The following is a 12,824-nucleotide window of genomic DNA, read 5'->3' as shown; positions in this document are numbered from 1 at the left end:
GGGTCTCCCTAGCGTATACACTTGCGCAATGCCCAGTAATTAACAGCAAACGAAACATGCGGTAACGTAAAATACTTAAGAAAAGGGGAATAAAAAAACGCGGGTCATTTGAGTGGCCCTAAAGAAACTTTCGGGAAAGCGGAACATTCTGAAAAAAAAATCAGGAGTATCATGAGAAAAACGGGAAGAATGGACACTGTTCTGCGTACTATTATTTGTCGTAATCTCGTTCTGATATGTTGAACTATTCGCGAAATGAAAAGGGTACCACGTCTTACGTGGCCTGCCTGATACTGTGGCGATGGACTATTAGCAGCCGGCCCTTATGTCCGAGCGGTTCTAGGCGCTTCAGTCTGGAACCGTTCGACCGTTATGTTCGCAGGTTCGAATCCTGCCTCGGGCATGGATGTGTGTGATGTCCTTAGGTTAGTTAGGTTTAAGTAGTTCTAGGTTCTAGGGGACTGATGACCTCAGATGTTAAGTCCCATACTGCTCAGAGCCATTTGAATCATTTTGAAGAATGAACTTTGATGCAGGCCTCACTGTAGGTTCTTATGTAACTAATTTTATTGCACCAAACGATATGCTTGTGCCTAAAAATAGTATTGTTCTTGACTCAGCTTGTAACGTGGGTTTTTACAATTTTAAGGTAAACCTAGCCGTCATTTGCAAGGTTTATAACTTCATTAGGCCTGAAATACCTAAAAATGGACATCGTTAACCTAAATGCCCAGCGCTCACTAAATCACAACTACATTCAAGACCTTCGACATAGACAGAAATTCAAATTCGAAGCTACCATGCGCAGACGACTGCTGCGCACGAAGCGGCCTAGGTGGAATCTGCGGATCTGTCGTCTCTGGCGCTCGTGTCTAGGGAAAGCAAATTATGGTGCCGATCGGGTGTGTCGATCGGTTGCGCTCGGCTAGCCTCGAGTCTGTAGATTGTGGCGCTTCTTGGTGGCAGACAGTGAAAGCATATATTGATCACATTCGCCTTTAGGACAAGGAGCTATTTCATTCGTTCCGCGCGAGATTTGAAAATGTATGTTAACTGCCTAGTCCGCTTTTGCAGTTTTGAGGACCTACAGTTTAGGGCAATGAAGGACTTTGCAAAAAATTCCTCGAAAATATATCCGCAACTACCAAAAACAGGCGCCTCCCCAAACTGGCAGTGATTTTTCACGAGAAAAGTGTTCCAGTTCTTGTTATCTTAACTGACTAATACTATACGTTTCTGACTGCAGACAGACTGGTCAGAATCCCGTGTTTATCGCCGAAGGCCTCACAAACGTCATGGACACGGTTTTTCGTCATTAACTTGTAGCTGAATTTTATCTTTAGGTAGCGGAACTTTATGTAGTTTTCTCGAGACGTTCGTATCAAACTACAGCAGCTTACGAGCAGTTCCGTATTTGTATGGAACATTCCTTTCGACTAACTGAATCTGCAAATAACACAGACTGTTGTAATTATATTTCACAATCCTGGAGGCGCAGAAGCATTTATTATTAATGAATTGCACTGGAATGGAGAATCAGAAACAGTTGACTTGTCTGTGTGTGAAATATTTTATATACATGAATGTCTTAAGGATACTGTAATGTGAAGATACAGACACTGTAGCATACACTCTGTAACTATAAATGATGCACCCATGCCTAGACGGGCTAAAATGACGATAGAATATTTCTCTCTCCCTGTGCGGGAATCACGAAATGCGCGAGTAAGGGTTGTGGACTCTCCGACATGTGGAAGTTAGGTCCTGGAGGCGTGCTCGGATAGAAGTATGTAGTTGTTAAGGTGAGCGTTCGGGATAACCTGGAAACTGACATCAATCTAGATTTGCAAAATGCGAATCAATTTTATATTGAGAATTGAGAAAAACTTATTGTATTTACTCTCTGTAGGAGTGACCCAGGAAACTTCCCTGCTAAAAATGTTTCAGATGAAGAAATTGTCTGTAAGGTGCAAACTGTGTTGCAGGAATTCAGGATTATTGTTTATTAAGACTACTTTAGTACCGCACAATAATGTGAGTTTAGTATAAAAACTGCCTGTGCTGTCTGATTGCCGTTAGTATTTTTGCTGATAAATAAAAAGCTAATTAAAATCGTCGCTACTAATGGAAATGAGTTTTAAAAGGCAAGCAAATTCTCAAATAACATCTTTTAAAGGTGAGAATCATAACAAAGTAAGTGACTATGTTTCTTTGATTTGATTTGTAAACTTACAATTTTTTCAGAAATGAGATAGGTACTTAAATTACACGTACTTAAAATGAAACATTCTGCATCAGAGTGTTCAAATAAATGAATTTATAATTTCACCAGTTCCAATTTTTATGCAATTTAGTATAAATTTCCCACATGATAAGCCTGATGTTTTACGTATGTGAGTAAAAGAACGTTTTGGCAACATTGTTCATTCCATTTCTGGGATAGCAAGATCTGAAGTATTAAAGATTAAAAGCCAAGAAGAATTATGTTGAAATGTAATCTGTACTAAAGATTTGCAAGTTAAATAGAAAGCTGTATTCCTTAGCTTCTCAGCTGATTTTCACTCTTCTAAAGTAAAGAAAAAAGTTCGGCTATTTGTAAGCTTTGTTAATTTTCATTAAAAAATTGATTATCGTGCCTGTCTCTTGGGGAATTTCGCGGTGCAAGCTTTTATTACTGACACATGCTGCGCGAATTGCAGCTATATTTTTCCAGTTTTGAAATGAGATTATCATAAACACACGTATAATAGTAAAGACAAGTGAACAGTACAGAGACTACTGAGCGTATTGTAAGCTTCCGCTATCTGCCACCAGAAAGCGCTACGGGCTGGACACACGAGGCTAGCCGATTGGCATCTTGAATAGCTGTCCCTAGGGCACAAGTCTCTCCCCGGGCTACTGCAGCGCTCCGTGCGGCGCGCAACGGAACTGGAATCCCGGCTGAGCTGGCGCAGAAGCTTCAGTTGCGTCCCAGCCGCCGACGCTTAAACAACGTTGGAACTGAATCAGTTTTGCTGGTGCGCCGCTCCAGGCTCCGCCCACCACCTGGTAGGAGGCGAGCAGTGCCGCGAAACGCTAGACCCATTATATGTTCTCGTCTTTTTGTTTTCGATCTTCCTTATTTCCCTTCTTCCCATCATTAGAATCATCATAAAGATAGCATACGGATTAAAAAAATAAATGTTCAGTAGCCTTTGTCGCTTTTATTTTTTTTTTTTCAGAATGGCATTTTATTTTTATAGTGAGACGAAATAACGTTTTCTCAGCTTATCTTTTAATGTAACCCTCGATTTAAATTTAATGCAAACTTCCGCACAAATAGAGAATCACCAATAACCCGTGTTTTTGACAACCACCGCTTTGTCATTGAATACGTGAATGTGGATAGTTCATTTCTCCTTTTTATCCAACGTATTCTTATGCACATATATTTTGAGTTCTGTATTATAGCTAATACTTTTTATCAGAATTCACATCCCGCACGAACTACCCCTTTTTGTTGACCTGCGGTTATGACACAAACTTCTTTTTATTAAGGCCCCAGCTGTCCATTCAAATGTGTCAAGGAACATGGCACATACCGTGGCTCATATGTTTCTTTTCAATATCAATAGCTTTCATCCTGTTATTCAGGCACCGGCCGATCCTCTATCATGTGTAATCTCTGAATCGAAGCAACCTGTTACCTTCTTTTTCTATTCTTTACCTTTTGGTGCGCGCGCATGTCTGACTGGCAAAGATCAATAAACAGCTGTGCTGCACAGACACTTCGCGAATTGACATTCGACACTCGTCGCATAATAACGGCCATCTTGATGCAGTCGCATATGTCTAAATGCAGAAGAAATAATCACGGACACGCATCGCTCACACATTACAGCGTATCTGTTTCTTTTTCGCATATATGAACTATCAACTATTTCCTTCGAATGTAAAAGAGTGCTTTCAGCGGAAATCTCAAGCGGTTTGCGACGATGGTAGTGGGTATGACAGATGAGATTAATGTGACACACATTACTTACTGTTTGGTAGTAATGTACGTGAATGTAAAAATTAAAGATTTTTTAAAGGGTCCCTGGTTTCTTCACTGATAAATCCTGACACGCGCAAGTTGTGCCAAAACAGGAACAGTGCAGTTGGCTGACAGTCTACTGTTGGAACCGCGCCAGGATCACGCATCTGTTACGTGTTTTGGCGTTACCCCGGTCACCTGTTCTGTGTCCTAGTGCAAGAGAGCGAAAGTCGATTTCGTGTTACGTTTTGAACGAAGTCATGTTTACGTGATTGGTACACTGTGGTACGTTTTTGAATAAATCTTGAGAAGAGAAGATGGGTTACCACACAAAAAATATACGGTGCTATGTAAAAAAGACCCACTGCCGTTCATAACTTCGTCACGAACAAAGATACAAGACAGGAAACGATGCTGGCTAATGTCTCCCTGGTAATTAAACACATTTGCGTTATACATTCTTCTATGTCGTTTCCAGACAAAATGTTATCTACGGTGGTAAAGATAAAGAGGATACCCTTTATGTATATCTCAGTTCCGAGAAAAAACGTAGTTCTGAGAGAGAATACTTTCTGAAACACTTTAGCTTCATTTAAACAGTGCCATCTGGTTAACATTCATTTGAATTCGTTATGGGTGAAAAAACTGCATAGTGGAAAGGTCAAACCGAAAACTTCGAATTCGCGGTTCAGATGTATTTCAAATCAACGCTGCACGATCATTCTAATAGGTAACGAAGGTTGTTATTGATGTCAGCTAGTTTTTGCGTGAAGTTCAACTTTATGAAATCAGCACCCAAGCCACTACTTTGTGCAGCTAGTTTAAACTTCTTAGCCCGGGGTAACAATTTCCTCTATTGATTCTACAGATCCAATTTTTGATATACACCTTCCCGTGTACGTTTGGATTCCAAGATTCGTTATTTGTGTGTACAAGTCGGGACTAAGCATGAGGCGGGCACAACTTCGAAAATTAAAATCCAGCAAGATTGGAGTGTGACAACATAGACAAATGCGACTGTTCCTTCGAAGCCTTCTGGGAGTAAACATAGAAACAAGTTACCGACACGGAAATAACATGAAGCAGCCACCTTACGCACCAGAACAGCACGGTACAAACCCCGTGCATCACTGCTTCTTCTTCTTCCAACAGTGGTGGCAGGATGCTTGTTTTATATCTTCGTCCATAGTCCAGAAGCCACCATAAGGAATGCCGGAGGGTACTTCGAGTACAACAGTCATTTCTCATTTCCTTTTCGATTCCTGAGTGGTGTATAGGAAAACACGAGCTGAAATTTATACAGTTTTCTTAGCACTGTCATTTCGCAAAGTGTATGTGGGGGGAAAGCAATATGTTATGTTGCCCGATTCCGTGATGCACGTCTGCCACGAGAGTCTGATGAAGATCTCCGTGACGCTCTTGCGCCTATGAAAAAAACCCATGACGAAACGTGCTGCTCTTCTTTGGATCTCCTCGATCACTTTTATTAAACCCACCTGGTAAGGGTCTCACACGATCGGCCAGTACTCAAAAATCAGTGGAGCGATTATTTTGTAAGGTACTTCTTTTGCGGATTAACTGCGTTTACGTAAAATCCTTCCAAACAATTTCAGTAGAGCATCTCCTTTTCTTACAACTACACTCATGCTCATAAATTAAAGGTAATTGCAGAATGTGGTGCCACACAACGTGGCACTACACGGAACTGGCGCTAATAGCATAGGCACATGGGGAACACACACGACACAGATCTGTAAGTCCACGGTATTGGTGATAAGGTGCTACAAAACGCCACGTTTCCTGCGCATGTACCCCGACATCAATATGAGATATGATCACCATGCACACGTACACAGGCCGCACAATCGGTTGGCATATTCTGGATCAAGTAGTCGAGAAGCTGCTGGGGTATAGCCTCCCATTCTTGCACCAGTGCCTGTCGGAGCTCCTGAAGTGTCCTAGGGGTTTGAAGACGGGCAGCGATACGTCGACTGAGAGCATCCCAGACGTGCTCGATGGGGTTTAGGTCTGGAGAAAAGGCAGGCCACTCCATTTGCCTGATATCTTCTGTTTCAAGGTACTCCTCCACAATGGCAGCTTGGTGGGGCCCTGTGTTATCATCCATCACAAGGAAGGTGGGCCCCACTGCACCCCTGAAAAGGCCGACATACTGGTGCAAAATGACGTCCCGATACACCTGACCTGTTACAGTTCCTCTGTCAAAGACATACAGGGATGTACGTGCACCAATCATAATCCTACCCCACAGCACAACCTCCATACAGGTCCCTTTCAAGGACATTAGAGGACTGGTAACTGGTTCCTGCTTCACACCACATGAAAACCCGGCGCGAATCACTGTTCAGAATATACTTGGACTCATCCTTGAACATAACCTGGGACCACTGTTCCAATGACCATGTACTGTGTTCTTGACACCAGGCTTTAAGGGCTCTCCTGTGACCAGGGGTCAGGGGAATGCACCTTGCAGGTCTCCGGGCGAATAAACCAAGTCTGTTCAGTCGTCTGCAGACTGTGTGTCTGGAGACAACTGTTCCAGTGGCTGCGGTAAGGTCCCGAGCAAGGCTACCTGCAGTACTCCGTGGCCGTGTGCGGGCACTGATGGTGAGATATCGGTCTTCTTCTGGTTTTGTACACTGTGGACGTCCTGTACTGTAGCGCCTGGACACGTTTCCTGTCTGCTGGAATCGTTGCCAAAATCTTGAGATCACTCTTTGTGGCACATGGAGTGCCCGTTCTACGACCTGCAGTGTTTGACCAGCCTCCAGTCGCCCTAGTGTTCTACCCCTCATAACGTCATTAGTATGTATTGTTTGAGCCATTTTCAACACACAGGCACCATTAGCATGTCTGAAAACGTCTGCACACTTACTCGCTGCACCGTACTCTGACAGGCACCAACACACCTTTGCGTATGTGGACTGCTGCCAGCGCCACTGTGCGACGACCGCAGGTCAGATGCGCCGCATGGTCATACCTCGAGATGATTTAAACCCGCAAACCGCCCACCAGAGCTTTGTTTCACCATGTATCAGCATTATCCTTAATTTATGAGCATGGGTGTAGTTTTGTGTAGTCGTTTCCCTTGAGCTGGCTCGGAGGGTGTACACTTTGATACTTTACGTTTGCTACTATTTTCACTGATTGGTTGCAAGTAGTGTAAATGAATATTTTCGGGTATTTCGTCCTATGTAAAGGTAATACGTCGTATTTGTTTACGTTGAGGGTCAACTCGCAATAACTGCACAAAGCAGGTCTCCCAGTTCCACAGTTTTTCCGTAGTTGCAACTTCCTTGTATACAAACGTGTCTTCCACGAATACCCTTGCGTTATTCTCAGAGTTACTTTTACGTCTGACGGCTTTGCTTTGTTAAGAACTAAGCTATGGCCTTCAAAGCGAAGTTTCCAGTGCGCTCCGAAGTAGTATTAAAATGGTTCAAATGGCTCTGAGCACTATGGGACTTAACATCTGAGGTCATCAGTCCCCTAGAACTTAGAACTACTTAAACCTAACTAACCTAAGGACATCACACACATCTATGCCCGAGGCAGGATTCGAACCTGCGACCGTAGCGGTCGCACGGTTCCAGACTGAAGCGCCTAGAACCGCTCGGCCACACCGGCCACACCGGCGAAGTAGCATTAGATGAACAGCCAACAAGACAGATGTCACATTTTCAACTGTTAGGTCGTGATATTAGCTACGATAATTGAAACGACATCACTAATAAATTACATCATTTTCAAACGATAAGTGGCACAATACACAGAACACTGGTTGACAATTCAAGGAAGGATGCAAAGCTGAACTTTTACAGAGAAATGACTACACATATTCTAACATATGGAAGCGAATCATGGACATTAACTAAGCAAGATAGAAGAAGAATGCAGTCAGCTGAAATGGAATTCCCAGGGAAAGGTAAAGAGTATACCCTCAGAGATCAAATACAAATACAAAACATTATTATAAGCGAACTTAATATATACGGTACATCTACATCTACATCCATACTCCTCAAGCCACCTGACGGTGTGTGGCGGAGGGTAGCTTGAGAACCTCTATCGGTTCTCCCTTCTATTCCAGTCTCGTATTGTTCGTGGAAAGAAAGATTGTCGTTATGCCTCTGTGTGGGCTCTAATCTCTCTGATTTTATCCTCATGGTCTCTTCGCGAGATATACGTAGGAGGGAGCAATATACTGCTTGACCCCTCGTTGAAGGTATGTTCTCGAAACTTCAACAAAAGCCCGTACGAGCTACTGACCGTCTCTCTTGCAGAGTCTTCCACTGTAGTTTATCTATCATCTCCGTAACGCTTTCGAGATTGCTAAATGATCCTGTAAGGAAGCGCGCTGCTCTCCGTTGGATCTTCTCTATCTCTTCTAGCAACCCTATCTGGTATGGATCCCACACTGGTGAGCAGTATTCAAGCAGTGGGCGAACAAGTGTACTGTAACCTACATTCTTTGTTTTCGGACTGCATTTCCTTAGGATTGTTCGAATGAATCTGTCTGGCGTCTTCTTTAACGACGATTAATTTTATATGATCATTCCATTTTAAATAAACGAAAAAATAGACCATGGAGGCATAAAATGGAAACAACATTGCAATAGATTGGGGCAAGACAGAATAGTTAAAGAAGTAATCAATTATAAACCGACAGAGAAGAGAGATGGGGGACAATCGAGGAACAGATGGCTTCAGCGAAGACGGAAAAGGCTGTAATCATACTCAGTGAACTGAAGAAGAAGAACTAAGTTTAGAATTTTATCTGTTAGGAAACCATGAATCCAGTAAAGGAATCTGTTTCCATATTCCGTATGGTCATAATCTATTCACTAACCGATAGAACCAAACCAAACCGTATAGAATGTGTTACGGAGGGAACCCTTACCGCTAGCCATCTAGATTTGATGGACGAACAGAGCGAACAGTGTTTCACAAGATCAGTGTTTACAGAATCAAAAAAATTGGTTCAAATGGCTGTGAGCACTATGGGACTTAACATCTGACGTCATCAGTCCCCTAGAACTTCGAAATACTTAAACGTAACTAACTTAAGGACATCACACACATCCATGCCCGAGGCGGATTCGAACCTGCGACCGTAGCAGTCGCGCGGTTCAGGACTGAAGCGCCTATAACCGCTCGGCCACCGCGGCCGGCTTACAGAATCCATCTTGTTTCCTGTACAGTAGATTTTCGTTCTTCAAAACAGTTCACAATACATGAGGAAAAAGTGCGTTCCACTGTTGCTCAGTATATCTTTGTGCAACTGTCCGGCGACCCTTCTTGAAATTGGTAATGTCATGCTCCTCAGTCATTTGATGGCTCTGAGCACTATGGGACTCAACATCTTAGGTCATAAGTCCCCTAGAACTTAGAACTACTTAAACCTAACTAACCTAAGGACAGCACACACACCCATGCCCGAGGCAGGATTCGAACCTGCGACCGTAGCAGTCCCGCGGTTCCGGACTGCAGCGCCAGAACCGCTAGACCACCGCGTCCGGCGTCAGTCATTTGAAATGCTCTGTTACTATAAACTACCTCTGGAATGGAAGCAAGTTCCTTAGGTTGTTTAACAGTCCCTAATAGTGGCTCCTAAGGATTATAGAGACTACTGAGTAAATAAAGTTTTAATCAGGAATCGATTTCAGGAAATTTACCGTTTCGATGTAAAATAAGTTGGAAGATTGCTTCAGTTTCAAATCTCCCGTTTCGCGGTATAGACAAAAACTGGGAAGGGATCCCTGCCGTCAGTCCCTGTTGTAATTATCACATCACATACCATTTTCGTCGACTACAATAACGGCTGTGAGAAACTGATACGTCCACGACCAAGGGAGTGTCATTCATAATACAAAAGAAAAACCGAGTACTCGAAATATCACCAAAAGAAAAAGAGGCTCTGAGCACTATGGGACTTAACTGCTGTGGTCATCAGTCCCATAGAACTTAGAACTACTTAAACCTAACTAACCTAAGGACATCACAAACACCCATGCCCGAGGCAGGATTCGAACCTGCGACCGAAGCGGTCGCGCGGTTCCAGACTGTAGCGCCTAGAACCGTTCGGCCACTCCGGCCGGCGTAGCGCACACAGATCTCCTCTGTGTGCATATCGTGAAGCAGGAGATTTGAAAGAGATCTGGTTCTGAAACTTATTTTACGAGGGTCAGCCAGAAAGTAATGCCTCTTTTTTTCTCCTTAGATAAATTTTTTTAAGTGAAAAATTTGTATTTGCCGCTGTTTTGTAATGCTTTCTCTCTAGTCCACTGCAGTAGTAACTTTCTGCAGCAACAGGCGCCAGTACTGCAGTCCCATGCAAAATGTCAGACACCGATGTTCGTATTAGACAGCGATCTGTGATACAATTCTTGAACGTAGAAGGTGAAACGCCCACTCACATTCATGAAAGACTGAAAAATGTGTATGCTGACAGTGGATATCAGAACTGTTAGGCGACAGGTTCGACAGATTCCTCGGTGTAATGTCATCGATGTCATCGACTCGTTGAATGTTGTGTGGAGATGCTGCAGTCAGCGGCCTGCCGTTCTGCATTTCGTCAGCCAATGGTGTTTGTCTTCCAGCTTCGTTACAGTGATGAACCCCTCGTCCAACAGCGCTGACAGTGCAACAGTGGATATCAGCACTGTTTGAGGATGGATTCATCGCTGTACCGTCATCGATATCATCGACTCGCTGAATGTTGTGTGGAGACACTGCAGTCAGCAGCCTGCCGCTCCGCGTTTCTTCAGCCAACGGTGTTTGCCCTTCAGCTTCGTTACAGTGATGAACCTCGTCTAACATTGCTGATAGTGCAACAGTAGATATCAGCACTGTTAGAGGATGGATTCATCGCTGTAACGTCATCGACTCGCTGAGTGTCACGTGCAATCACTGCAGACAGTGCCCTGCCGCTCCGTGTTTCGTCAGCCAACAGTGTTTGCCCTTCGGCTTCGTTTCGGCGATGGATCTCGCCTGACAGTGCGGATAGTGCAATAGTGGATATCAGCATTGTTAGACGGTTGGTTCCTCGCTGTAACGACATCGCTGTCATCGAATCGCTGACTTGGGTGGAGTCACTGCAGTCAGCCAACGGTGTTTGCCATTCAGCTTCGTTATAGCGATGGATCTCGCCTGACAGTGTGGATAGTACAATAGTAGATATCAGCATTGTTAGACGATTGGTTCCTCGCTGTAACGACATCGGTGTCATCATGAATGTTGTGTGGAGTCCAGCGGCAGAGGCCGAGGTGAGTGGATGCGCCTGAAGCGATAGCAGCAACAGCAGTTGTCTGTTACAGAGTAATTTAGTGTAGTTTCTGTTCTTTTTTTTCACGGATTTCTGATAAGAAGTCGACTGTATGTATTTATTTTACTGTGTAGACTAGTGTTTAGCAAATTATTCTAAGTTTTCGTCTTATCGTAAATCTTAATTCATATTCTTGAGCGAGGCAGATTCGTCGGTTAATTTTCCGCCACCAGAAGCACCACGTCACCCGTCACGTGACTCAGTTTGAATCAGGTGACCGTTGACTACAGGGTTCCGACAGTCAGTCCAGTGGCAGAAGCTGAGGCGAGTGGATGCGCATGGAGCGGTTGTGGCATCAGTAGTTGTCTGATACAGCGTAATTTCATTTAGTTTGTATTTTTTTCACATAATTCTGCTAAGAAGTGAACTACACCCGTTTATTTTACTGTGTAGACTAGTGTTTCGCAAATAACTCTAAGTTCTCGTTTTTGTGTAAATTTTAGTGCATATCCTTGTGTAAAGTGGATTCCACGTGTAATTTTCCGCCGCCAGAAACGTCACGTCACCTATCACTTGACTCAGTTTGAATCAGGTGACCGTTGACTACAGAGCTCTGACAGTCAATCTAGAGGCAGAGGCCGGGGCGAGTGGACGCGCCTGGAGTGGTAGCAGCACCAGCAGTTGTCTGATACAGAGTGATTTAGTTTACTTTGTGTTTTTTATGTAATTCTTCTAAGAAATGAACTATATCTATGTATTTTAGTGTGTAAACTAATGTTTAGCAAATTAAGTTTCCGTTTTGCGTAGATCTCACAAGGGGAGGCCACAACGTTGGGATCACGGATATGTTATTTGGCTCTATACAATTCGTAATTACATTTTTAAGGACGAGGGACAGGTTTGAAAAGTCCAAGTCAAACCTCGATAATTAATCATGCGAATGTCGTTATTTATAATCGGTAATATAGTAAGTCACAGAGTGCTAGACCAAAAGAGTAATGTAGAATTGCTTGTCGGATGTGCTCTCGACATCACACGTTCAAAGAAATGTTCAAATGTGTGTGAAATCTTATGGGACTTAACTGCTGAGGTCATCAGTCCCTAAGCTTACACACTACTTAACCTAAATTATCCTAACGACAAACACACACACCCATGCCCGAGGGAGGACTCCCGCCCGGACCAGCTGCACAGTCCATGACTGCAGCGCCTAGACCGCTCGGCTAATCCCGCGCGGCCATCACACGTTGCTGGATGTTATTTGTCATACAAACATGGAAAAACATGAATTGAAACTTCATGCAAATACACGTTAGGTTACCTCTCAAATGCCATATAAATTAAATAATGAGGCTAGTGATGAAAAAGAAAAATAGATTAGAAAGTGTCTGCGGAATTTCTTGTTCCTGCGGTTTGTTCGTTATTGTTCGTTGTATTTGGTCGTAGCGGACGTCACATGACATCTGTTGAAGTTCGTTGTTGGTCCCTTCACTCAGTTACAGAGACCAGCCAGCTCTGTGACCGAATGCG

At 43.6% G+C, this 12,824-nt stretch overlaps 1 protein-coding gene across 1 annotated transcript in view; it reads left to right on the top strand.

Annotated features, from left to right (window-relative positions):
• Positions 1–2,928: 2,928 nt before the first annotated feature.
• Positions 2,929–12,824, top strand: part of LOC126183744 (lysosomal-associated transmembrane protein 4B-like) — a 159,452-nt gene continuing 149,556 nt past the window's right edge. The window contains exon 1 of the mRNA XM_049925959.1: positions 2,929–3,048. The gene's annotated coding sequence lies outside the window, so the exon portion shown is untranslated. The remainder of the gene's footprint in view (positions 3,049–12,824) is intronic.

Source organism: Schistocerca cancellata, chromosome 4 (genome assembly GCF_023864275.1).
Source record: "Schistocerca cancellata isolate TAMUIC-IGC-003103 chromosome 4, iqSchCanc2.1, whole genome shotgun sequence".
In the NCBI taxonomy this organism is placed as follows: Eukaryota; Metazoa; Arthropoda; class Insecta; order Orthoptera; family Acrididae; genus Schistocerca; species Schistocerca cancellata.
Note: the sequence above shows the minus strand (reverse complement) of the source record. Positions and strands in the feature narration are given on the sequence as shown.